This window comes from Numenius arquata, chromosome 2 (genome assembly GCF_964106895.1).
Source record: "Numenius arquata chromosome 2, bNumArq3.hap1.1, whole genome shotgun sequence".
Classification (NCBI taxonomy): domain Eukaryota; kingdom Metazoa; phylum Chordata; class Aves; order Charadriiformes; family Scolopacidae; genus Numenius; species Numenius arquata.
The window spans coordinates 49868763-49894835 of NC_133577.1; the positions used below are offsets into that span (position 1 = coordinate 49868763).

Sequence of the window (26073 nt, forward strand, 5' to 3'; positions counted from 1 at the left end):
AACAGAGGGTCAGCTGTGAGAGGAAATACCCCTTTCAGTCCTGGAGACAAGAAACTGGAAGTGTCTGGCCATCAGCACATGAACATGTGGTACAATTGCCTTCTCATAAATCCTGAGAGCAGGGGGGTGTGGGTGCTATTGGAGCTATCTGACTCTTTTACCCTATCAACAACTGATAATGTTTACAGGTGGGGACAAATTCTTCATGCGAAAAAGGGAGGATATGAGGAATATTGCAGTGTTTAACTTTACCGCTTGGTAGACCAATGCCATTTTAAATCTCCTGCTCCAAAATTATCCTTTTCTACAGAGAAGTTCTTTAAATACATAAAGGTTGTGAAATTAATTCCCATGAATCCACCAACAACCAAGCAGAAAGGAGGAAAAAAAAAAAAGGTGTAGTGTGTCATATCCGTGGCTTGGATGGGAGTGCTCTCCGCTGGGTTAAAAACTGGCTGCAGGGCCAGGCCCAGAGAGTGGTGGTGAATGGTGTTAAACCCAGTTGGTGGCCGGTCATGAGTGGTGTCCCCCAGCGCTCGGTACTGGGGCTGGTTGTCTTTAACATTTTTATCGATGATCTGGACAAGGGGATTAAGCGCACCCTCAGTAAGTTTGCAGATGACACCAAGTTGTGTCAACCTGCTTGAGGGTAGAAAGGCTTTGCGAGAGGGATCTGGACAGGGTGGATCGATGGGCCGAGGCCAGTGGGATGAGGTTCAACAAGGCCAAGTGCTGGGTCCTGCACTTGGGTCACACCAACCCCTGCAGTGGTACAGGCTTGGGGAAGAGTGGCTGGAGCTGCCCAGCAGAAAAGGACCTGGGGGTGTTGGTCAACTGTTGGCTGAACATGAGCCAGCAGTGTGCCCAGGTGGCCAAGAAGGCCAACAGCATCCTGGCCTGTATCAGGAACAGCGTGGCGAGTAGGACTCGGGAGGTGATCGTCCCCCTGTACTCGGCACTGGTGAGGCCCCACCTTGAGTACAGTGTCCAGTTTTGGGCCCCTTGCCACAAAAAAGACATTGAGGTGCTGGAGCGAGTCCAGAGAAGGGCAACGAAGCTGGTGAGGGGTCTGGAGCACAAGTCTTAGGAGAGGCTGAGGGAGCTGGGGTTGTTCAGCCTGGAGAAAAGGAGGCTGAGGGGAGACCTTATAGCACTCTACAACTACCTGAAAGGAGGGTGTAGAAAGGTGGGGGTCAGTCTCTTCTCCCAAGTCAGAGGTGATAGGACAAGAGAAAATGGCCTCAAGTTGTGCCAGGGGAGGTTCATATTGGATATGAGGAAAAATTTCTTCACTGCAAGGGTTATTAAGCATTGGAATGGGCTGCCCAGGGAAGTGGTGGAGTCACCATCTGTGGCGGTACTTAAAAGACGGGTTGACATAGTGCTTAGTGACATGGTTTAGTGACTTATTTTTTTTATCAGGTTGATGGTTGGACCAGATGATCTTAAAGGTCTGTTCCGACCTAGACAATTCTATGATTCTGTATGTGTGTATCTTATCAGTTTGCTCATTTTCTGGGTTGGGCAGCTAGAAGAGATGAATCTAGGTTCTTTTCCTCCATCTCTTGGTGTCAGTTGGATCTATCAGTCATGGCTTATCTGATCACAGACTCACAGAATGGTTTGGGTTGGAAAGGACCTTAAAGATCATGGAGTTCCAACCCCCCTGCCATGGGCAGGGACACCTCCCACTATACCAGGTTGCTCAAAGCCCCATCCAGCCTGGCCTTGAACACCTTCAGGGATGGGGCAGCCACAGCTTCTCTGGGCAACCTGTTCCAGTGCCTCACCACCCTCACAGGAAAGGATTTCTTCCTAATATCTAATCTAAGTCTCTCCTCTTTCAGTTTAAAATTATTAGCCCTTGTCCTATCGCTCCACTCCCTGATCAAGAGTCCCTCCCCATCTCTCCTGTAGCCCGTTTAGGTACTGAAAATTCTAGTTACCCTTGTGACTGGTTCATGGAAAAATGTTCCCTAGAAAGGGGTTTTAAATGTCTTGAAGAGCATTTTACAGTTAGGGTCTAAACTGTCTTAATTGCCATTAAGAAGCAATCCTATTCTTCACAGGCATCTTTTTGTGATTTGGACCCTGTCCCCTGTTGTGTTGACTAGTGTGTACGCAGCAGCAGAATTACGCAGATCAAGGAGGTAAATCCGACTGAAAACTAATCCAGCTGAAAGCCCAGCTATTTTTCAGGCGCATGTGCAAGTGTGTAGCACAAAGCAGTGCGAAAGCATGGCTCCTGTGCAGTGAAGGAAGCTTGCATGCAGGTTGTCTTACTGTCATCCTGGAAGCGTGCCTTTAGCACTTTCCTTAAGCCTTCGGGTGAAAGTCACCTTTAATTAGGTATGTTTTCCTGGAGTCTCTCAGATGTAGCTGCTCTGCTGTAGGATCTGTTTGGGGCCGCTTATGAAGCGCCACGTTAAGTTTCTTGATTGAGCTATCCATTTAAGCTGTATTTAAAATATGACCATGTGTATTTAAAAGATGACCAACTTGGGATCATACAGTAAGCATAGATGTGAAGCTATGTCATGATTTTAAGCAGTTCATTTCTCTTTGTTGCCCTGTGGTGGTGATGTTGGTTGTTGCCTTCAAGGAGCTTTGGACTTCCCCTGCTGAGGGCAAGTGGCAGATAAGTTGGCAAGAAATGTCTTACAGATCAATACCTATGATGGTTTTTTCCAGTTCTGCATTGTTTTTTCCAGTTACCCACATGGGGGGGAAATGTTTGGGCTGCTATTTGTGTTCCATTTTACATTTAAGTGTTTCTGTACCTCAGCAGGGTCAGCTAATCAGCAGCAGAAAGCATTTTGCTAAGGATAACGTTGACAAAAAATAGATTTTTGGGGTATCTCTGTTTGAACCCTTGCTCAACCGTCATTCTAAGTTATTCTAGATCTAGAAGGCTTTCCTATCCCATCTTTGCCACATCACTCAAAGGCTTGATCATGATCTTTTTGTTTTCCTGATGACCCTGTTTCTCTGGTGAGATCTGAACTCTGTCCTTCTGTCCTCAGGGTGTCAGCTCTCAGCTTTTCCCAATGTACCATTCTTGATGCCTTTTCACTATGGTGTTGCTGGTTGAAGCGTAGTCCTTTAATCTCTGTCCATCACGAGACTCCAGGACTTTGAGTAAAGGTTATTTCATGTGGAATATTGAAATTTCAAGTGGACAGTCTTTGTAATGAGTCTTGAATGCTTGTTTGCCACTACCTAGCTAATCTGGAGATGTTTATGCTTGCCAGGGTGAGTGATGCAGTGATAGGTTGCATCCCTGGAAGACTCCAGGATTTTGCAGTTGAAGGGAACTGAGTGATTGCATTGCTCGCATGGGGTATGCCCTATAGGTATGTATTCTGTAGTCCTGACTATATGTCGCTCAGCATGTGAACACAAACACCAAAAGATACGTGACTTTTTCATTATGCAAAGGATGTAAAAACAGGAATTCACCCAAATTAACTGATACAGAATAACTGCTGTATATGGCTGTATATGGAAAATGCTCTCCTCGCTCTCAGTTGCATATAAGTAATGTCTCATTGGCTTTATGCTGCCAAGCAGAGATGGAGGAGAGATCATCCATTCAGAAGAATGTGTGTGGAAATGAGATCACTGTAAAATTCTCTCCGCTCACTATTGGCGATGAGCATCAGTGGAATCTAGGCCTTGAAGAAATTTATATAGTATAGGTAAATGCATATTCTCTGTAAGGATAGTTTACAAAACAACTGGTTTAAATATGTTAAATAACATCTGGTTTTGCTTCACTTGTCTGTGTCCAGTACTACAAACTCTGGTTTACTGAGTCACTGGAAGTCTCACATCTTGTTTCTCAGCTTAAGTTTTTATGCTTTTCTTCACAGCAAAGCAGAAGAGGAAAATGGAAAATCAAGATTATCATGTATTTTCAGGTCGCAATTAGCTAAGATGAGAAGGAAAAACTTGAGTAGGACACGGCTAGCCTTAATATTTTAGAGAGTTTTCCCATTAGGAATGGGACAAAGGGAAATGATGTGTGTTTATGCTGTTTTGTATATACAGGTCATTGACAGTCACTGGAAGTGCATGTTGGAGATAGGTAGACTAGCTGTTGCTCTGGAAGTTTATAAATGCTTAGCCTTTATTGTTCATTTTGTCATCTTCATTTCTTAACAGCTGATCTTGTCTTTTTTATCGAACTGATGATCTTATTACTCTGATTATTAAATGGATGAGTTTGTCTTGTAACGTTGGCTGACAAAACCAGGCATGTTTTGACGCAAGTAGTTTTCTTTTTTAGATTGACATCTGTGTAGATAGCATTACATCTGTGAGCCCCGTTCAGTATGGACTAGGATAATACTTGATCACAACAAAAAATGGAGTTGGGTGTTTTCTTCTTTTCTTTTACTTCATCTTGCTTTTCAGTGATATGTGATGCAGAAAACAACTGAGAAGGAAAAGCATCAAATCCTTTTTTTTAAATGTGAACTCTGTTCCAACATGACGTTAGTTGCAGTAGTCAATGTTGGGCAGTGCTGGGATTTTGCACAGCTCTGAAGATGTTTGGGTGGATAGGGGAGGTCCAGCTATCACACTCATGGAGTTTCCACAGCCTGCGTGAGCATCTTGACAGCTAACCATGTTCTGTTGCAAGACATGATGTTGGACTGTGTATATGTAATGTTTCCATACTCAGCCTGTGAGGTGTGGGAAAAAGAAAATAGCAGTCTGATTTATGAGTCAAATTTTTTGGAGGTGTGGAAGAGTAGTCAGTGAAGGAACAGAAAAAGATGAAGGTTGGGGAGTGGAATGCTTGGCGTTGGTTTTAATTGCAATCATCCTGTTCATTATTCGTATTGTGAGATAAAGGGGGGGGAAAATATCCATTACTATAGCACACTCAAGGAGAAAATATTTGTATTGTAGTTAGTGAGCAATTCTAATTGACCTGCCAAATATAATTGAATTGAAATACAGATCTTGCTGCAACAGTAAGTGTATTTCCCTTATTGTAGCATATGAGTGATACAACTGGCATTGTACTTACCCCTAGTCTGTCTGCAATCTAATGACTTTTGTCTAAAATTCGTCCTACTATTAATTCAGTAATAAACTTAGCAATTATCTGTCAGCCAAAAAATTAACAAAGCCCAGGTAATTAACGTTTCTCTCATGAACACAAGCCTTCTTGTACCTCTCGCCTTAAAAAGGTAAAAAGGCGGCACTCGTATTATGGCCTGGCAGAGTGACTGTTGTAAACCAGAGAAGGAAGTTGGTTGATGACTTTGAGGGTTCAGAGCTGAAGGTTCTTCTGGGTTTTGGGGGATTTGTTCTCACCAAGGAGGAACCAGCCATTGAACTTCTTGGCTCATCTTCTCCTAGGTGTGGTGCTGTGACATGAGGAGAGAGGTATGTACTCCCTGTGATGGCAGCTGGTCGTGTAGGGTGATCTGTGCTGTAATATCCCGACTGAAGTGAACGATGCCATTTCTTCACGTTACTGTAAATTAGATTAGAATCTGCTCCTCCTGCATTTATCGAATTAGCTGGCAGTAGTTTTAAAATACTTTCTAGAGCATTTGGACTGGGATGTGAAGCACACATCATTTTTAAGGCCTAAACCTTACTAAATGAAGTGAAACAATCTGAGATCCTTCCACGTGTCAGGGGGAAAAGTTCAAGAGGTGTAAGTTCAGATTGTTCTACATGTTAAAACTTACTAAGTGTCAGGATCAGTGTGTACAAGTAACCCTTTCACCCCCCAATTGATACAAAAGACTTGTCTCACTTTACATGAATGTCTCAATGTAGACTGTAGCTTCGTCTAAACCCTTTTTTTTTTTTGGCTTCTGACTTAAAAACATGCAAAAGAGATCTTCCAGGGTAAGTACTTTGAATTACTATCAAGCTGCCATTTGTCTTACCTAAAAATAGTGGTAGAGAAAAGAAAACTCTTAAGTTGATTGCTTTCCTTTTCTAAAATTCACAGTAAGGCGGTTTTGACATTATCCATTCAGGTCATTGTATTCATATAATTTATGGTACTATGATGTAAAACATACATTTTAGAAGAATGAAAAGTGCAGGAAGTTTGAATGATGTGTGAACATAAACTTACTCATCTTTTATATAATGCCTTCTTGTGGTGGTGACGTCTTTGGTACATTAATTGTTCATAATGAATACTCCTGCATAAAACATTTCAAAGGTAGTTTTCTGAAGCCAAAGAATGACTAAAAAAGTTATTCACTGAGGAGCAGCCAATAATCTCTATCCAAAAGGAGACTTACGGGATGTGAAAAAAAACTGATGCAACAGGCAAGAAGTTAGCTTATGTGAAAGAATCTGCCCTTTTACAGGTTCAGTGCCCTAAAACAGAAGCCACAGAAGTGGTGTTGGCTGGTGCAGAGGCAAAATCATGTTCTGATCATGTGCTGTTGAAGGAAAGGGGGGAAAAAAAAAACCAGCTTTGGGCAAAATATCCATATCACTTGTAGCAGAAGTCCAAGAAGTGGTCACTTCTGCCACAAGTAATATGTGATCACTTTTGTGCTATATACTTCAGGATGGATAATACTAATCAGTGAAGATAAGGTATGTTTAAAGAATCTACTTAAAAATAAGGAAAATAATTTAGCCGATCGATCAGATTGCTTCTCAAGCAGTAGATTTTAAACAACTTGTCAAATATTTCTTGGCTGTTACAGCTTCGCATAAGAGCTTTTCCTGGTTCATAAAGAAAATTAATGTGAAATCAATAATGGTATTTAAAAATTCACCAAACATTTCCCATCCAGAGAAAGTCTCACTCTCATAGTGCTGCTAATGCAACAGGCAGAGTGGGAAAAACACATGGACTTGACCTTAATGGTAAACAAAAGAGAGTGCAGATGGAAAGTGCAGTGAAGAAAGATGCTTTCAGAAGCAAGACCTGCCTGCTCCCCTACAAGAGCAAACCTCCAAACAGAGCCACCGTGGGCATCAGCTTGCAAAAGTCCTTTGCTTGAAGATGTGGTCTAGATGCTACACTGACTTCCAGCTGAAGGGTACAAACTGGCATGAATGGCATCAAAAATTTCACATAATGGTGAAAACATCAACAGAAACACAGTAAAATAAGTTTCCTAGAGCATATTAAGACCACATGACCGGCCAGACTCCAGAAAATGAAGAGGAAACATTTGCTACTTCAGATTGCTTCATTCTACTGTCCCAGAAAACCTGGGATCGTTGTGGAAATGGGAAGATACGAGCCATGTAATTAGATTTGTTTGTTAGTTTATATTTTTAGTAGAAGCACAAAGAGGAGTATTACAGTACATGGTGATCTTGGTGGCTGTGTATGTATTAAGGCTACTTCTCTGCTAAAGAAGATGCATGGTAGTTATGAGTTGTTCTAGTTAATACAGCTGTAATTGCCCACAGTTGCCACATTTCATCTGTGAAAACAAATAGGATTTGTCAGTATCTCCTCTCCTCCCCTTTTCTCCCCAAAAGCAATGCAGAATTGTTTTCCAGCCTCTTGCATGGAGTTGTTGAGGAATAGCAGCAGCAGAGCAAGCCTGTGGAGTTTGGGAGTGATGGTCTTTCCTGAAAGGCTGATTTCCTGAGCCACTGTACCCAAGAGTGAGATTCAGAGGGTTTGCTCCGTCTTGTCATTTCCAGACACCATTGCCCACGCTCTCAGTGGCATTCAACAGACTTTAAAATATGCTACTTTATTACTCATGGTGATTCCTAGTTTGGGGGCTTCATGTCTCACACTTCCCCAAGCTTTTTTTTTCTGAACTTCAGATTTAGAAATTAATTTTTCTTTTTAGATTAAAATTCAGATTCACATGGAGGCACTTGACTTCAGAAGCTGCAGCTTCAACCAGCAGATAGGAGATTCATGGTAAATTTGGCGGAATTGTACTGTTCTAAGCACTTTCGGAGACATATGCTGCTTTTCCCATTCTTGGAATTAGTCCCACAGATGTCTCATGATTATTCACTTGAGTCATGGTTACAGAATTGAGTTTTTGGTGGTTTGGATTCCCAGATTCCTACGCTGCATATTTACGGTGTTTAAAGTGCAAATTCTAATAGAAGACCTGCCTGCTTTAAAACATAAAGGGTATGTTTTAACAAAACCCAGTGTTTTGAATTCAAACTAAATTGCCTCTTGACTTATAACAATGTTTGGTCAAAAAGAGACCTCTCCAAGGACAAAGAGACAAGCAAATATAAAAATAAACTGGACATGGCACACAACTATTAAAAGTTTCGTGTTTGTTTTTCTTGCTCTTGTGGTTTTCACGGGTGATATTATTGTGGTATTAGTCACTAGGTGGTGCTCTCCTACATGGTCTTCTGCATTCCTGTTCCTAGGGTGTGAGTGGCCGAGGCTCTTAAGTTTTCAGCTGGAGTTTATTTTGGAAGGAAACTAGGGGAGTTATAAAGCTAGACAGCAACATCTCTCGCCTGTTTGGACTGGAGTGGATTTTTAGAGTAAAATGGCTCTAGGGAGCCTGGGTGTTATTTTTTTGGCTGATATTCCTGAAATGAGAGATTGCCTGTTTGCCTTTTATGACCATCTCTGCTCCCAGGTTAATGTACTCTGTAAGAAACATGTTAGCACTAAGCCTGTACTTACAAGCACGTTAACCTTGTGCTGCAAGGCTTTAATATCTAATGTATCAACACAATCATAGCTTTTTTCCCAGGTGTGCTCTTACTGTTAAACATCTGCATTTATTATATTTCTTTGTATATGCTGTACCATGAGTAGATGTTAGACAACCTGAGAAAACCTGGAGTTTTCTTTCGTTTGCTTTGTCTTTTTAAAATTGCATTTCATATTCATTCTATTGGTTTGTTTGGGTTTTTTTGTAGAAGTGGAAAACAAATTCTGCCTGCAGTTGTCCTTTATGGAGTTCAAAATCTTAGATATGCCCTGATAGGAGAGATTTAAAGATTCATTGAATACTAGAGATGTTCTGAAAATGGTAAATGTTTCTTAGTAATTTCTCTAAATTTTCCACAAAGCTTCTGGAACGTTTGAATTAACTGCCTCTAAGTCAGTTCAGTTTTCAGGCAAAGAAAGTTGTTTTCTTTTTCCTCACTTGTAGTATTTTTACGAGAAGTGAGGACAAGATCAGGCAGATGGAAGGAAGAAAAGTGTGAAGGAATTGCAACATGAAAATCTTTAAAACTGCAGTATTGGTTTGAAAAATGAAAACATTAATTGTGTAGTTTCTGCGTCTACATTCCAGGAAGTCTTAAAAATGCCATTTTAGTTTTTAAAAACGCTGCATTTATTCAAAGAGCGCTGAGAATTAAAAACATTGATAAGCTCTACTAAGCGTTTTCATATGGAATCTATTTTCAGCCACATACCAGAAAATGTCTTTGTTATTTTTTTGAATGAGACCCTAATCTTGGAATGACTTTTCATTTATCAGAGCCTTTTAAGTCTGCTGTTGTGTTTCCAGTCAGATCCTTTCCACTCAATTTTTTTTTTTTTCCTGTGTCAGCCTCTTGCAAACTCACCACAGGGCAAAGTTCGCAGTTATTTTCCACAGGCACAAGGATTTCCCTTCTCAGGGGTGCGCTTGGGCTTTATGCAGTGGAAGCCAAGCACAAATTAATGCCAGCTCTAATAGTTTGTGATAAAGTTTCTTGTGGTATAGTATATTTAATAGCAAAAGCTACAATTTGCGACTTAACTTGTTAGCAATTCAGAGGCCTTTGTTTCTTAGGCTGTTTATAGTCAGATGAAATGGCTTAGTGGTTTTTTGCATCACCAATGTTGGCATTTGTCTCAGTATTGGTATTTTTATTAAACATTGTCTTGGTGTTTTTACTAAGCTTCCCACTTCAATGATTTAATGTTAAAATACCACTTTCTAGAAGAAAAAAAGTTCTGGTATCTGCAATTAAGAAGCTGGAAAAAATGAGTGCAGTGTGCCCAAAAAAACCCAAAGAAAAAGAATTTATTCCTCTTAAAATGTCACAATTTTTCCATTTTGGGGGGATTAATAATACTGTAACATTTAGATTCTCTGAAGTGTATCTATTTTAAGTTATCCCAGGGTGTTCCAAGTGTATTTCCATGTATTTGATAGGCAAGAAACATCTGAAATTCTCTCAAGAGATTAAAAAAAAAGCACAAAACCTGTTTGTGCTCCCCTGATTCACTATTACGGATTTTATGACTCTTGGTAGCCACAAGGATTTGCGTTTGTATCCTTGATGGAAATATTCCACCTCCCCATCCACCAGCCTGGCTGCCATCTCCCAGCCTCCTCCAGGCATGTGGAGCTTTTCATCGCTCTTGGACATGCTTTCCCATCCCTCTGGATGAAAGGCTTGATGTTCGGCCTGTAGTTCCTCTCATCAAATGTGCTTTTGTATTTCTCACTGGACATTCGTTGCCTTCAGCTGGAGCTGAGGAAACAAACAGTTGTTTGCCTGTGGCAAATATCTAGTTATAACAGGAGAGAACCAAGGATGCATGGATCAAAAAGAGACCAGAAAAAAAAAAAAGAGGAGGCTGAGCACAGGTTGAGAGAGTTGTGGTTGTTCAGCCTGCAGAAGAGAAGGCTCTGGGGAGACCTTAGAGCCCCTTCCAGTACCTAAATGGGCTACAGGAGAGATGGGGAGGGACTCTGGATCAGGGAGTGGCGCAATAGGACGAGGGGTAATGGTTTTAAACTGAAAGAGGCAAGGTTTAGATTAGATCTTAGGAAGAAACTCTTTCCTGTGAGGGTGGTGAGGCACTGGAACAGGTTGCCCAGAGAAGCTGTGGCTGCCCCATCCCTGGAGGTGTTCAAGGCCAGGCTGGATGGGGCTTTGAGCAACCTGGTCTAGTGGGAGGTGTCCCTGCCCATGGCAGGGGGGTTGGAACTCAATGATCTTTATTTAAGGTCCCTTCCAACCCAAACCATTCTATGACTCTAAAAGTATTCTGGCTGACTGTAGCATGGGCTCAAATTGCTCAGGTACCAGCATAAAAATTCAATCAATCAGGTTGTTGAGCTAACCTGTGCTACCTATTAGAGGCTGATAAACACCTGCATCACAAAAGGAAACTGTGGGCAAGAAATCTGGGGATTTTGTCAGTTTTATTTTGAAAGAGCCAGCCTCATTGGAGTCAGGTCTTTGAGAAAGCAACACCAAAGTACCAGCGTGAATCATCTGGGGTTTGAGAGGCTGCTGCTGACACCTCCGGCCCAGTGCCTAATTTTCCTTGTCCTTCTGATGTTGAGAGGTGACCTTTGGCTGATTCCCTTCCAGTCTCTCCATGCTCTGGTTTCCTCCTATCTTTTGAGTGCTTTGTCTTTTTAGAGTTGAGCTCCCGGGCAGGGCGAGGCTGCAAGCTCCAGCTTATTAGGTGTTTGCAAAGTAGGGAGCACAATAGGGCTGATCTCGGTTAAGATCTCCAGGCACTACTCCACTACCAGTAACTGTTACTATTAATAACAAAACCAACTAGTCGTAATAGAGTGTGGAAAGGGGAATAGCTTGGTGTTACTGATGTCAAGTTTAAAGAGCGAAAGTTCCATTTGTGTTACTACCTGTCATGCTCTGGAGAACTGTAAGCATCTCCCTGAATAGGGATCCAGTTTCTGCCCTTACACTGTATCACCTCATCGGTTTCAAAACAAGATTTAATGTCATTAGAGCAAATTGCCCTGAAGTTAAGGGATTTTGTCCAAGGAAATCAGGTTGTCTTTGCTTATTTTTTGTATTCAGATGGCATCAGAGGGATCATTGAGAAACTTAGCCATACCAGCCTTTCTTCCCAGCTGTCTTGGGTCTTGCCTTTATCACTAGCCCTTTTGTTTATGTTGCTTTCCATTCCACCAAGCGGTGAACACCTTTCAAATGTCTTAGCATCCCTTCAGGATATTTTATGCTCCTCGTGCTGTATCCCATCCAGGCACAGCGGATAATTGTGTGGTCTGGTTGTTACATGGGAACTTGGTCAGCCCTCCTCACACTCTCAAGATCAGTTATAGATTAATAAACCTATCTAGTGTTGCTGTGGGTTAATTATCATAACTCATGATTAGCAATTAGGACTAGCATTTGTATATGGCTAGCATTTAGTTTAACGCATTTCTTTTACTTTTTTGCAACACTTTTCTTTTCTACATCCATGATAGGTAGTGTCTAGAAATCCTTCAGTGGTGATTTAGGCTATCCTACTGCCGGTGTCTTTGCTTGTGCTTTAGAAATCCATTTGCACTTTGAAATTTCTGCATTTCAAGAAAAGGAAGAAAATCCCCTCCAATATGGAGCTGCTTAGATTCTCTTGGTAGTCTTTTACCAAGGTAGGTACAACTCCTCTATAAATGCCTACCTAAAAACCTTCAGGGTACCTCCTAAAAGAACATGGAGTCGATATCACTTGCAAATTGTTTTAAATTGTTCATTTATTGGATAGCCCATGCATAGTTCATTCTCCTTTACAAAATGCAGTCAGTTGCTTTGCATCAATCCTCATAAGCTACAGTTAGAATCTTGTTTTTCCAGAGAAGGACCTGAACCTTGACCCCACCACTGCTTTGAGGTCTTCCCCGATAGACAAAGATGAAGCTTGAGGTACCAAAAATGTCCTGGGAGGGATGTGACCTTGAAGTGAAGGAGGACTGAATGGGGTGGGCTTATTGCACAGAGCTAGAGGTGGGAAAGAGTGTGACTCTGCGTGGAGGTGTGGCTGCTCTGGAGCCCCTGTCATTGGAAAGTGTAGCTGAAAGCTGGAGAGAAGCCACTGCCAGGCAGTGTGCGATTTCCCAGTGTCATTACGAAACACAATTTCATGGGGAAAGAGGTTTTCATCTTTGGAAATTGATGCCCCCGTGGATCTAAAAGAGAATGAGTTGCAGATTGTCACTGTGGTATTTTGATTCCAAGAGAGACAGTGGCCTTGATAAGCAGTAAAGAAATATGACTTACTGTGGTTCTCAAGGAAGCTTTTTCAGCAGAAGAAAGTATGAAAAGGCGAATTAGAGGACGTGGTATTAAAAGAGCATTCATTCAGATCACATAGCAGACAAGGATGTTCCCAAAGTACAAGATACTCCTTTAGGAACATTCCCACATGAAAAGGAAGCATCGGATGTCTTAACCAAGCTAAATCAATCTTCATGACATGTCATGTCTGTGGGCATTTAACCTCCTTGCTGTAGCACCTCTGTAACTGCACCCTCCTGACATATAGATGTGTTCCAGACATAAAAGTTGAAGACATAAACATTTCATCTTTATTGAAAAGTAGAATGTATGAAAGATGTTCAAAAGAACCCTGGGTTTTGTTGTTTTGTGTGTTTGTTTTTTTTTTTTTTTCAGAGAGCCTGAAAGCATGAGAGAATTTCAGACATAAAGAAAAATTCTGAAATTTGAAATGAGAATATTTCGGGTGAAATGTTTCCTTCTGAACCCAAGAGAAAGACAGAGGAATGATACCAGCTGATTTCTTGTCATAGACCGGCTGTGAGAACGAGCAGATAATACTTACTTAATAGCATCCAGAACGGAGATCCTCCAGATCAATCTGCGTAGCCCCTGTAAAAATAACCAAGGAAAAAATAATTTTGGAGTAGTTAAGCATTTGAGAAGGATACAGTGACAAAATACAAGATAAGAGAAAGCTCTCAGAGATTGATTAGTACAGAACAGTTATTTCGCCTTTACTCTGATCATTTTCCTTCCATTCTCCTGCCTCTTCCTTTCCCTTTTTTTCTAGTAGATATGCCGAGAACTCTGTTTCCAGTGTTCAAATTCAGACAGTGGTTGAGCAGGTATCTAAGGGAACAGCCTTTGGTAAATCAAGTAGGAACATCTAGGTAGAACTAGAAGTGAGTGGCACAGGCTGAAACATCCCTATATAACAGAAAGGCTTTACTTATTCAGCCACATAGATGCAGCATGGCAACAGGGATGTGACATATTGCTTATTTAGGGGGATGTGCCAGAAACTGTGAGGTACAGATCAAGTCTTGTGAAAGAAAATCAGACCAACTGGAATCTTGTCTAATGTTTTTAATGAACTTAAAACTCAATCCCTTCTTTCTAGAAAGGAGTGTTTGAGAGAATGGAGGCACTTGGATACAAAACCGTCTTTCAAACCATTTGGCATTCACTCTGATACGGGTGAATTTTGACTGAGCTTTATTCCCAGCTAAATTTTAAAGCAAAATGCCAGGTGATATAAACCTGTATGAACTGAAAAGAGGAAAATCCTACTCCTTTCTCATAGCTATATGCTATACCAGTCAGTCCAGTTACTACAATATCTGAGCATCTCAGTCTTTAATGTGTCTAGTTTCAGAACTTCCATACAATTAAAATTGGTTTTAAAGGTCAAAATCAACTTCTTAAAAACCACTCAGAATGTGAGAATCCATTCCTAACATGAGTTTGCCTACGTGTAACAGGTGAAGGTACATTGCAACATGCTATTTTTTCTGGTTTTTTTATTTGTAAAATATATTTTTTCCAGGCATCCAACCAACACAAACCCAAATATAATATTCATGTAATAAGCTGATAAAAAAAACAGAACATCTTCCACGACCCTTCAATCTGCCAGTTCTTATATTTTTCACCCAGTTAGGCCGTTCTCAATACTACATCTTTTTGCCTGGGGAAAAATCCACGATTTATAATGTACCAAGAGAGAAAAAAAAAAATCTCAATTCTTGCAACACTAAGGTGAAAGTTTCAAGTAAAAGGATCATCTCCCAAGACATCCTCATCCGTGTTTATTTTAGTCTAATCCACTCAGATTTTATATATTTTTAGATTATCTTCATCATCATAGTATTTAAGCAATACCTCCTACAGCCCACGTATGGAAAGAAACTCTCTTGTATGTGTTTAGTAGATATTCAGGAACAAATGGGAGTCCAAGAGGAATAAGCCTGAATGGCTAATGACTTCTTTAACACTTGGAAGCGTTTGCTCAAGATGCATCAAGTTTTGATCTTGCGTCAGTAAGACCCGCACCTTAAATTTGAGTGTTGCTGAATGATAAATGAGGAGCAAAATGCACACACGTTTTCAGTTCCCCTAAAGCTATAGTTGAAACTTCTAGTGTTCTTCTGTGCTATCATGGAATGATTGAGGGGAGAGTCAGGGAGGAAGAAGGGCAGATGATGTGATACAAACCCCCTTCGCTTCTGTGTTTAATAAAGTAAGCACGAGGAGCATCCGTGCCTTGGCTGCAGAGATGCCTGTGGAGCAGCAATGAGGATGCTCAGCAGCCGGGGTGGGATTCTGCCCAGTCCTACTCACAGGATGGGCTACCTGGAAAAGTTATGAGGGAGGAGAGAGGTAAAGTACAAATCCGTAGGAACTTCCATTGTTGGTGGAATAATTTCTAGGCCTTGCATGTTATTGGCATGCAAATATAGGAGTAAACGTATCTTGCCTTTTTAACAGGCGGCACAGGTCTGTGAAAGAAGCAGCCCTATCCAGTCACTTGCTTAATGAAACCTGAAAAAGAGATGAGGTTGGGCTCTATAATGCCATGCTGAAAAGTGGTATAATATTCGTATTTTAATCCTCTTCTTTCAGGTGTCTAATTTGGTGCTTCCCCTATTAACTTTCTCATTTCTTTCTATGCAGTACATCAGAGGCCACCATACCTATTAACATAATATTTCCAGTTTATAAGAGGGCAAAGGGAGCAGAAAGTAACTACAAGGTAGTTCTGAATCTTTCATCTTCATTTCTAAATCCTGTAATTTCTTTAAAGTACACACTCTCTTTCTTTCTTGCCACAAGAAACAAAGAGTTATTTGAATGTCAAACAGGGCCTTAATGAATCCCACAAGATAATCATAGCAGCAGCTCTCCAAGTTAGTTTCTATAAATATTTCTATATGATCTTTACTTAAGTTTTTTTAAGTGCTAACTCTTCTTTCTCTCGCATACCCATTTGAAAACAGGGTTGTTAATTTACTAGTAAAGGCCTTTTAAGTGCTTCACCGTAGGCTCAGATTGTGATACTGAACACTGAGCTCGTCAAACATGCCAACTGAAACGGAGCGTGTAACCTTGAGGAGAGAGGTACTCCTGGGTAGACGGTATTGCAGTCATGATATTGTTGATATAAATATTTAGAAATATCTTGAAATAATGTTAGTTACCATTCGGCAAAGGTTGACACCTCTCTAGAGTGGTGGTTACTAAATAATCTTGTATTTTACTAACCTTGTTCATCAAAGTATGTGTCTTAAGGGTTTATTACCTTCCTCTAAGGAAGCACTGAGTATATACAGCGTTTTCCCTGTACTCTACCCTTTAAAAGGCTCTCATACAAAGAAGGGCAAATTACAGTAAACTGAAGTTTTGTTACCTTGACTTGTAACATCTGTGTGCTCTTTCCATCACTGGCAGGTGCTTATGCCTTCCTTTTGGGCATAAAAGAAGTCTGAGCGATTCTATATATCGCTTTATTCGCACGTACATACCAGTCCCAAAATGAGGATGTGCAGCCAACATGCCAGGCAGTTCCTTCACGCAGGAATCCTAGCCCAACATCTCTGTCTGGTTCCCAAGAGACAGCTCTTAACAGCAGAAGTGATTTAACAGGAGTTGAGGCAGACGGCCAATTTTCAGGCTGCTCACGTTGCCTCCTCTTCTTCCCAGTCTGCCAAGGCACAAAGTCCTTGCATAACCCGAAGACTGAACAGCAAGACAGCAGGTCTCTCTAAGAGATTAAAACCTGCCTGCACACTGTAAAGGTAACAGTAGAAGACTTTGCAGTGATGCTACGCGGTGGTGCTTCCCATAACAATATGCCTGCTTAGCTGTTAAAAGTAAAAGGCGGCTGCAAAGCTTTAGAGCTTCACTTTCAACCAGCGTTTCTGAAGTTGGGTTCTTGTCCAAATTATTCGTGTCTGCAAAGCAAGGATGGGAATCAGCTTTCTCATAGTACATGGTACTGTTACTTTGTGTGTTTAGTGACGGGCTTGTTCTCAACAATTTTCATTCCCAGCCTGATCGGTTACACAAACTGGGACGTTTTCACTTTGCGAACCTCATTTTTCTTCCATCAATTACAGCAGCTTTGTGCTGACGTCTTGTAGGGCATCCCTCAAGAGTGCTGTGTTTCACACATGCTTTCCTCAGAAGAAAAGCAGGATTTATTATTTTTAGTAGCTGAGAGCTGGCTGTCTCCAGCTCTCTGTACCTTTTCCTTTCGATTGTTTCAGATTTGCAAGTACGATGCCACTAGTAGCATCGGAAGGCTGCAGTCACTTCCAGCCTGTTCTCAGCACTGCCTACAGACTGATGCAAATTGGCACATTTAAAGCCCAGGCAGACAGCAGCTGTGTAATCCAGTGGCATTTCCTTCTCAAATTTTCTGCACAGCAGAGGAGCTTGAAAGGAAAAACGAAATGAAGTAACAGTTTGGGGAGAAATCCAATGCCAGCCCCAGAGGCAATACTACGCTGAGCAATAAATCTTCTTGTTTGCATCTACAGAGAGAATAAGATGCTCCTGACTTGCTGGCTCTGTCTCTGCAGCCGGGCAGGTGCCTGCAGACCTGCTTCCGACAGCAGCTACATCAGGGACCTATTTGACCACGCTGCAATTCCCTTTCAGCGTATATTGCAGGTTTTCTTTTCCATGGAAACCAGGACACTGTCAAAGCAGGAGGATGGGAGAGATGCTGTGTACCTTGTTTCAACCTGACATGGCTTTAGGATATGAGCAGAAAACAACACCAGAGCCAGACACAGCTCTTTTTTTTTTTTTTTTTTTTTTTCCTTTTAGCTTGCTAGGTATCTAATAGTCTCAGGCAGTCAGTGTCTGATGTGAAAAACAAGCTCAAAAAAATCTCAAAGCATCCAATTCAAACAGAAAAGTACCTACTAAACTGGGAAGAAATAGAGACTCAAAACTAGTCGCTGTTGCAAAGTCACAGACAGTTACATAGCTTCAGGGTAGCAATGCCTCCCCTCTAATTCCAGCACAATCTGTCACCTGGCTTTGAAGAAAAAGGCAGAGTGAACAATAGTCATTCAGGAGCAGAAAACATTGGTGTCTATTGTGCCGGCACATCAGTATTGGAAGGATGATTTCTGCGTGATTTCATTCCTGAGATCCTAGTGAGGGTTTTTTTTGGAACTCTTCAGTAACAGTAGGCCTGCTTCTAAATTTCCCATTAAAACAATGTTTTTGATCAAAAATGCAAAGTTCTGCCATGTGAACAATTCTAACGACACTGACAGCTCTTTCAGATGGAGATGTGGAAGTCCTTGGGTGCATTGAGCTCACCCAAAAGGTGGAAGCCTGAGTTACTTCCCTGCAAGGCCAGTGGGGAGCTGCCCCCACGGCCCTCCAGCTTCCCTATTCCCAGCTTCTCCTCCAGTGGCAACATGTACTTTTCTGTCCAGGCTGTGGCCAGCAGCCTGCTATAGGTGGCACGTGGCAGTGGCATTTTAGAGAAGGAGTCCAACGTGGGAGGCTGGACCAGAGAGGAGACACAGAAACCCATGCTGCAGCTCTCGGGAGACACGGTTTCCCAGCGCAGTGAGATGAAATTTAACTTTGAGCTGTCTCAAAATAAAAGGCTGAAGGGTTTTTCTTTCACACCTCCCTTTTGCATCATATGGGTATTCTCTTTACCAGTATCTTTAGACTTTCAGTTCCTCTACCCAACTGCAGTCTGTTCTGCTTCTGGGAAAATTTGGGGAAAGGAACTGCAAATGGAAAATACGTCCCCTTGTTTCTATCCACCTCTTCCCCCACGCACTTTGGTTAAAAAAAAAAAAAAAAGTCCAGATCTTCTATCTCCTTTTCTTCAAACCCAGATTGCTTCTCTTAGTGCTTTGTCTAGTGATTTCAGCTCCACTTTTTTGTTCAAGAAGAAATAAACCATTTCACGTTTAAAAGCCACAAATTTTTGCTTCCATTTTGTCAAAAAGGCTGGGCTCTTTCCAGGTTTAGAAATACATTCAAATCTGCCAAGTTTTGTCAAACATTACCTTCCTGTAACAAGAATATTCATACTTTTTGGATTGAAGAGGAAAAGCAACCATTAAAATGCCTTCTATAAGAGGGAAGGTTCTGTATCTTCTTGGGTACAGATATGGGGGAGGAAGATATATGAAAAGACAGAATAAAAAAGAAAAAAGCAGACAGAAATACCCAGCTGAGGGCCAATCTGAGTTTATAATTGGCATCAGATTCTGCCACTCTTACTCGTGCAGTGCAATCCCTATTGATTTCTGAAGGTTCCTCACAGGGTAAGCTAATGTTTAACATAAATTAGGGTTACTGAATCTTGTCCTTGAGAGGCAGGGGTCAGGAAGCTGGTATCGGTTCAACTGCTGTATTCCTGACTGGCAAGCCTGCTTGATTCAGGGTTAATTAACTGATTCCTTAGAGCAGAAGTGTTATGGAAGAGCATGATCATTACCATTTATACTCGTTCTTATATGATGTATTTCAACTCCCTCATGTCTTACAGAGAGTGATCTGGTGAAGGAGGATGACAAGTCTTTGTGAAATGATGTTGAATTCTGCCAGATACTTGTTTAAGTTGTATAGAGTCACAGAATCATAGAATGAATGGTTTGGGTTGAAAGGGACCTTAAAGATCATTGAGTTCCAACCCCCCTGCCATGGGCAGGGACACCTCCCACCAGACCAGGTTGCTCAAAGCCCCATCCAGCCTGGTCTTGAACACCTCCAGGGATGGGGCAACCACAGCTTCTCTGGGCAACCTGTTCCAGTGCCTCACCACCCTCACAGGAAAGAATTTCTTCCTAAGATCTAATCTAAACCTTGCCTCTTTCAGTTTAAAACCATTACCCCTCGTCCTATTGCGCCACTCCCTGATCCAGAGTCCCTCCCCATCTCTCCTGTAGCCCCTTTAGGTACTGGAAGGGGCTTTAAGGTCTCCCCGGAGCCTTCTCTTCTCCAGGCTGAACAACCCCAACTCTCTCAGCCTGTCCTCATAGGAGAGGTGCTCCAGCCCTCTGAGCATCTTCATGGCCCTCCTCTGGACCCATTCCAACAGTTCCATGTCCTTCATGTGCTGAGGACTCCAAAGCTGGACGCAGTACTCCAGGTGGGGTTTCATGAGAGCAGAGTTGAGGGGCAGAATCACCTAATAGCAGTATGAGATCACAGTGTGAAAGGCAGTAATGCACACTTACCTTACTCCAGACCGTTTTCTAAGCTTGCACGATCCACAACCTCATCATTGCTGGGCAGCTCTCTCACTTTGCATGTCAACCTTTGCTGCCCAGCCCACTCCAACGTGTGGGAAAGAAGTATTGATTTGAATTCCGCCATGGTGCCATGTGTCTTAATAACACTGGAGTGATTGGTACCGAGTTTGGATTCTGGGGTTGGATCTAGTCTCGCTGCTGGGAGACAATGTTGCAGAGAGGGGCTACAGCTGTGACCTCTAAAGGGACCTGGCTACTCCATCTATGTGTTCTTTCCCTCTGTCTCGCAGTGCTTGAAGATCACAGAATCACAGAATGATAGGGTTGGAAGGGACCTCTGGAGATCATTTAGTCCAACCCCCCTGCCAGAGCAGGTCCACAAGATGCTAATTTGTTCATGTTTTCCTCTGTTCATTAATGTATTCTGTCCTTAAAAATTCAGCTTCTTGAAATAGTAATGTGTATTGTCTGTGTGAAAGATTAATCACAAGGAGGTGCTTGAGGTGGGAAGGCTTTTTCCAGAGAGGTTCTCCATGTTGTCAGCCAGTCACTCTGAATGGCAGCTTCCAGTTAGGTCCCTTGGCTTTTGGAAGCCATTTAGTCTGACATATGCCAGCCGTGCAATCTACCTAACCCTGCAAAGTGCAAATATTAACATAAATGCATATTAAGATGCTGTGTGTTAACTCCTTAACTGAAATAAAGAGTGGGTGTTCCAGTGGAGGCAAGCAAATAGAGTTGATTCACACTGGCTTGAGGATTTGGCCCATTATCACTTCTTTATACGCTTTTAAAAAGAGCTGCCAACTAGATAGTTCAGGCTTTTCCTGGAACATGGCAAGTAATTCTATGTTTTGGCTGCCTAGTGGTAATGTTGAAGAATCTTCCTCAGAAATCGTTCTTGCTGGATAGCCGGTTCCTCGGGTAAGAACTACTTATTTAGTTCAATCTTCCATCCTAGGCCTGCCCCTCAGGCATGTCCTCTTTCTTTCAGGGATCTCACACAAGCGGATTTTGAAGAACAGCTCTGACGATCCAGGATATCTCTGTGTCTGACCAGTCCGGCCTTTGAAGGAGGTCCTGGACCAGCTGCATCCATGCCGTGCCGAGCAGAGTCCCCGCCAGCAGCCCTGCACCTCGGTCCCGGTGTCCCTGTATGGAAAAGGTACCAAAGTCACCCCAATTCTTCCTGAAAAACTCTAGTGTTCCTGCACAAATGCAAAGCAATGGGGGTGCGTGTGAAGTAACACCAGAGCTTCCTGCTAAAGGGTGACATCCCTGCTCTGCACCCACCCTGGGCTGGGGACAGGGCCACGTGCCAAGCACCCTGCATGCTTTGGTTGCCCCAGCAGCTCCTTAGTGGCTCCTGCAGCGCTGCTGATGGTATCGTTCTGGTGGTCATATTTGTTTGAAAAGCCAGTTTTTGTTTATAGCATCATTTGATGGCAGTTTTCTTGGGCATTTTTGCCTCGAATAGGTATGCTGTGAGTACATCTGCAAGCATTCGTACGGTGAGACAAAATTACTGGTGGTGCTCATCTCCCCCTCCTGCCTCCAGTGAATGCTCATGTGCCTGAATGCCCATGTACAGACACAGATGCACGTGCGCAGCACCTGATCCTGCTTCTTCATTATTTTTAGCCCAATTCCCTGAGTTGTTCTGCTTCCTGCTGATGAATGGAAAACTGTAGTAGTGCTGTTTCATTTCACCAAGCCTCTCAAGTGTAGAAATTATGGCAAATTTGAGAACAAGTGAGATTAGATTGATAGTTACACCTCCTTCTTTAATTAGCCAGCCACGGGATCTGTGGACTCAAAGAGGGGGGGGAATAAGATTTTACCATGGTGAGGTTCTTTCTTGTCTGTTCTTTCTTGTCTGTCTGTTCCCACTGAGAATGAACCCTTTCGTGATGTGTGTTTTATTTACAGCTGCCCTGACTTTGCTACATCAATGGTTTCCCTGACCTTGGCTCAATGATTATGCAACAGAGCGTTGTAAATTATCTTGTCACCAGAATCTCCATTTAGACAAGTATAATCACTTCGTTGTAAGAACCCAGGCCTGGTGTACAGAAACAAAAAAAAATCTACTGCATAATAATGAGAGCAACGTGCTCTTAGGGATGAAAAAGCCCCTCTGCCATACGGAAAACTACCACATATGGGTGCTTGGAACCTGAACGTCATTAGTTTGTACAAAGTGCTTAGTAATCCTTGGCAAAAAGGTGCTAAAGTGTAAAATATTATTTTTAGCTGCACTGTGAAATGCAGCATGCCCCGTCCTTTATTTGAGAGAGTCTCTCTGTGCCTCCTCCCTGCAGTGACACTTGGCAGTGCTGCAATCACTGCTTGGCAATCACTGCTCCTGCAGGCTCCATATTGCAAGGAGAGTTCTTTGCCTTATTGGCTCCCTGATCAATGTGACTTGCAGTCTAGTTTTTCTACATCTGTGGTAATAAAACATGTAACGCTTGTCCTTTCCAAGGCATTGGAGGGGTGAAGTGGAGCGATTGCTTGCTGCAGGCAAATCAGGTTATGGAGATGAGGAACCAAATGGCCGTGTGTCTGCAGGTGTGTACGTGCACACACGTGCATACTGATTCCTTCAAGGATATGTACCCTCACTTGGCTTTGCTAACCGGGCTGCGGGAGATGCAAAAGGGATTGGCTGTGATAGCAATGGTTGCGTCCAGCCAGCTAGAATCAGTTTAAGATGTAGCACATTTGCTAATGCCAAATCTGTTCTCACGTTTGTTTCGCTTCAGCTGAGAGTTACACTTTCCCTTCATTTTCTCTGAAGGATGGAAAATGTCCCTCCCATAAAACAATCCATCAGCAACTTTCTGTTTCTCTCTCTAAAATCTTGAATGTAAAACTTTGGGCTGTTAAATTATTATTACTGTATATGAGGGAATGACGCTATCTTGTTTGTACTCCAAAGACTTTACAATTAGTGCTGAAGCACAGTACTTTCTCCTCTCCCTCTCCATAGTAACAGGGGAACTGTTATTTTGGTATAAGTGTTAGGAATGTAGTTAGTATTCACTGAATAAACTCAGAAGGCAGTATTTCACATAGAATAATTATGAATATGTATTTACTTGAATAAGCTGTTGATTTTGCATGAATTCTGCATACTGTTTCTTAGGCAAATATGCTAATGATTGATGTGTGAAAATTTACTTTATTTTGGGCTTGTCAGACTAACTAACGTAGTGATCCAAATCCAGAAAATTATTTCCCTACACCTAAAGAACCATAACAATTAGAGGAATATTCCAGGGAAGCTGATTCCTAATACATCAAACCCTTCTTTATGGATATGATGACTTTGCAGCAATATTTTCAAACACCATTTATTTTGCCATTGTGTCTTGGCATTGCTATTCAATCAAGTCCTCATAGCTGTATTAGCTGTACCAGGAAACCAATTTCATTAGGATCCTTTCACGTGGTCTCTGTGATGAACACTGTGGACAGCACTAAGGGCAGTGATGCCAGTGGGCAGTGCCAGTGGGCAATGGGTATTTCAGCAGGCAATGGGGAGCAGTGGATGTCATTTACCTGAACCTTGACAGGGCTTTTGACACTCTGCGGTAGTATCCTGGGTGCTGAGCTGGAGATGTGAGGCCTGATCAGGAGAAGGACAAGATTGAATAGAAAATTGGCTGGACCACGGAGCCGAAGGAAGAGCACGCAGCAGGTCAAAGTTGAACTAGCCAGTGGTTACTAGTGGTGTTCCTCAGGGGTCACTACTGGCTCTGATGCTATTTAATGTCTTCATTAAACCTGTGAGGATGGTGATACACTGGAACAGGTTGCCCAAAGAAGTGGTAGATGCCCCATCCCTGGAGGTGTTCAAGGCCAGGCTGGATGGGGCTTTGAGCAACCCGGTCTAGTGGGAGGTGTCCCTGGCCATGGCAGGGAGGTTGGAACTCGATGGTCTTTAAGGTCCCTTTCAACTCAAACCATTCTATGATTCCATGGTTCTATACTGAAGTAAGTTCAGTAACGGCCACCAGGATGCTCAGGGAGCTGAAGCCTGTGATGTACAAGGACAGGCTGAGAATGCTGGTTGTTCTTCCTGAAGACGACATGGCTAAGGGGATATCTTATTGCTCTGTGTAACTACCTATTAAATGGTTTTAGAGAAGATGGAGCCAAACTTTTCTTGGGGGTGCACAGCAAAAGGGCAAGGGGCAGTTAACACCAGCTGCAGCAAGATGAATCCCAATTAGATATAAAGAGAAGAGCTTCACAGTGAAGATGATCGAGCACTAGAACAGGAGCTCGGAGAGGTTGTAGACTCTCCATGCTTGAATATATTCAAAACCTACCTGGATGAGGCCCTGATCTCACTTCAAAGCTGACCCTATTATGGACCAGAGACATGAAAGCTCCCTTATAGCTCGTTTTATGGTGAACACTCGTAGTGAATTTTGCACTTGGGAAACTATTCCTTCTATCTGTATTTTGGATATCGTTCATGTCACAGTAAACTCCACCAGGAAGGCATCCAAAGAATGGGAGTTTTGCCAAAGAAGTGAGCACTGAGACTAATTTGTATCATGACAGTCTGGCTATGAATTTATAATTGTACCACTCTAAAACCTGACTGGTTCCATACGTACAGATCTCTGTGGCTGAGCATTAATCACCTGCTTCTAGGGATGACAACCTTTTGGTGCTTTCATCTACATCCTGATGGCACCAGGTGGGCTGTGCCACCCCACGCAGCTATGAAGACACGTGGCTGCTCTTCAACACCACGGTCAAAGAGCCAAACATACAACCGAAGTGTCTCCTGCATCGCTTGCACACAGAGAAGTCTTGCAGAGAAGTTCCCAGCTGACCTGAGTTTGAGTCAATGGGAATTGAGCCATTGGGATCAACGACAGCAAAATTTCAGTTCCCCTCCCTCAGACGTGCATACAAATCCTAGAGGCAATGTTTAATGCAAAATTAAACTAGGTAAGCAGACTCACACAAAACCACGGTTTGTTTTGTGTGATTTTTCTTTTTATTTTTTGAAATATGAATGGGACATTGCTTGCAAACTGAATTTAATAGCTCATTCCTGATGATGAACCAGAAACAACCATTTTGAAGTGAGTCTGTATATGAAGGAGAATGCTTTGCACTTTGCTCGGGCATTTCAGTGGCAGGGCATCTATTCTTCTAATTCTCTGGCTGATGTGCTCAATGAAGCAGGCACAAAAGAGTCCTCCAAACTGTTTAAGAAGCTCTCTTAAGCCCCCAGGGAGTATTTTAGTTTCTGTGTGTATGGAAAATAAATTTATAAGAAGAATTAAACTTAGGAATAAAGGCATGACACAAGATTTTTCAGCATTGCTCTACTAATGTAACTGATTGAGTACAAGATGTGTTGCTTGCCATTTCCCGGAATAAAAAAATGAGCTGTTGAGTCTTAATGCGCTATTCCAATTATGGTTATAAAATACTGAATCAAGTCTTTCTTTTAAAAAAAAACCCACTCGGAATTAAACAGTTCAACAGAATTAATAATGATTCCAGATGGGCCTGTATTTGGCACTAAGAAGTGTGTGAAAGGAAACATTTTCATCCAGAAATCTGAATGATTTATAAAAGTTCTTGAGAGATTTTTCACTAGTGAAGATGCCCTTTCAACCTCTGCACATTTGGAGCTAACAAAGGAAGTGACACTCACTGAGTGAAAATCTTGGCATTGGTGAAAAACACACATATGTTGATGAGCAGAAGTGCCTGAAATAATACAATGAAAAGCTCTAGCAAAGCCAGCTCCTCAACCCACTCTCTGTGCCCTGTTTCCCTATTAGTAAAAGAAGAAGAGTAGCAGTTCCTCACCTTGAAAAGGTACTGAAAATAGGAAATCTTTTGTCACTTTGGGGTAGGTAGATATCAT

At 42.2% G+C, this 26073-nt stretch overlaps 1 long non-coding RNA gene across 1 annotated transcript in view; it reads left to right on the forward strand.

The window, feature by feature from the left end:
• LOC141479832 (uncharacterized) overlaps window positions 1-26073 on the forward strand; it is a 67340-nt gene that overhangs the window by 6443 nt on the left and 34824 nt on the right. Inside the window, exon 4 of the long non-coding RNA XR_012464056.1 lies at window positions 21163-21333. This is a non-coding gene — a long non-coding RNA (uncharacterized lncRNA). The remainder of the gene's footprint in view (window positions 1-21162; window positions 21334-26073) is intronic.